At 36.3% G+C, this 1,978-nt stretch overlaps 1 pseudogene; it reads left to right on the forward strand.

Moving 5' to 3' along the window:
• The window catches only part of LOC116669467 (myosin heavy chain, fast skeletal muscle-like), a 22,555-nt pseudogene that overhangs the window by 19,316 nt on the left and 1,261 nt on the right, over positions 1-1,978 (forward strand).

Here is a 1,978-nt window from a genome sequence, read left to right on the forward strand (position 1 = left end):
GTGTCCAGACTCAGGACTGAAGACTCGGGACTGTATGTGTGTAAAGTGTTCACAGATTATAAGAGTAACTCTGGTAGATGTTGACTCAACGTCACTGGTAAGATGATTCAGGAGAACTGGAGTTTTTCTCTTTGTACTTAAAAAAATGAAAGATGCAGATTATTTAGTCATTTTTACTATAGCAGGTTTCCGTCCTGTGAATCAGCCACATTATATCTTCTGTTCTTTACAGCAGCTCCTGATGAGCCCAAACCTCAGAAACCAACAGTGAGACCAGAACCAGAGTCTGGGAAACATCTGGATCCTCTACGCTGCAGTGGTAGCAGTGGAATCAGCAGTTCTACTGATTCTCAAATTCTTTTTTCTTCTACTCTTGTTTAAATGTACTGATAATAAAAGAAATCACCTTCAGTTTGCAGCTGTGAGTCTTTCAGAGAAGCGAGCCATCAGGACTTATCAGCCCTCATTCTGGAGGACCCTCTTTAAATAAATCATCAGAGCATAAAGTCACAGTCATAAAAAAAACAAGAACCAATGACCACAGCTCGTTTGATTTCATTCAGGTTTTGTTTCAGTTCTTGGTCGATTGAGATAAAATGCAAAAACTGATTTTTTATTTTTTAATCGTCAATGTATAATATTTGTATTCCACAAAAGTCAGAGAAAAATAATGTTGCTGACACATCTGAGATATGATTTGGTGTTTTGACTACAACAGAAAATGTAAAGTGAATCAGATTTGGTAAATTACAGTAAATAAAGTCGTAGTAGGTGCTGGTGTTGTACAGATGCAAAATGCTACCTAAACTCTACGACTTCAGTTCTCTGTTGCACCGGATGTTACATTAGTAATGTTGGAGACACTGCAGTAAATTGTTGGTTAAGTAACAACCTGCTTCATCTTTACTTTCATTTGAACAAAATAAGAGAAACAGCTGCAACCCACTCGTATTAGTCCTGAGCTGTAGGACAGGTAGGCCTACGTATTCGTATGTTACAGAGAATAGAAACAGAACTCAGTAATTCAGGAGACTCAAAACCATTCACTACTGTTTTGTTTTTATATTTTCTCCACGATTTTGATCTTTTTGGGATCTTCAGTGAATCAATGACAGCACAGTGTTCACTTTGTTTTAAGCTTCTCCGTATCATTTTGGTTGATTAGGTCATTAGTTATGTAGTTGCCTCCCAGAGAAAAAGAAGTATGCTTAGTTTTTATAAATAAATAAAACTTACAGTGCATTCATACCCCTTTGCTGTTTTCACATTTTGTGATGTTGCAGCCTTATAATGAAATTCTGTAAATTCAAATTTCTCTCATCACAAACGATACCTCCATAATGACGGTGACAATGCACATAAATCCAAAAGATAAAGTATTCAGACTCTTTGCTATGACGCTTAATGCTTGCTTTGAATGCCAAACTTTTTCAAAATACTACATTTTGGATATTCCATGACACTGCTGTACTAAATCTAAAGGCCGTTCACAGGCTCATACTCTTCAATACAATATTCAATAAAATAAGTAATCTGCTAAGAAGGGTCAAATTTGACTTGCTGAAACCTTGTAATGTGGCATTTGTTGGTTTTGTGAGCCAGCAACTGCTTTCTATCAGAGCCAGAGTTGTTTCTAGGAGTCCAGAGTTTATTGTGCTGTCTAAATTGTGCATGTCACCTCCAGAGATTGCGCACCAGTGAGAGCTCATCTTGGATTAAGTAATTGTTTTTTGTGCCTGTGTTCCACCTTAGAAAACACATTTTCTTTTTTCTCCTTGTATGTATTCTTAACTGCCCATAATGTTCATCTTCACCTCAAATATTAAGGATGTTTTTAGTGTTTCTGATGTCCCAAAACAATCTACCGTTTGAGAGAAGCAAAGCAATGAAAGTATTAGAGACAGAATTTAATATCAACAGATGAACCTTTATTGTTTGGCATGAATTATTTCATATTATATGATTCAACACAGCCAGA

The sequence above is a fragment of the Etheostoma spectabile genome, chromosome 19 (assembly GCF_008692095.1).
Source record: "Etheostoma spectabile isolate EspeVRDwgs_2016 chromosome 19, UIUC_Espe_1.0, whole genome shotgun sequence".
NCBI lineage: Eukaryota > Metazoa > Chordata > Actinopteri > Perciformes > Percidae > Etheostoma > Etheostoma spectabile.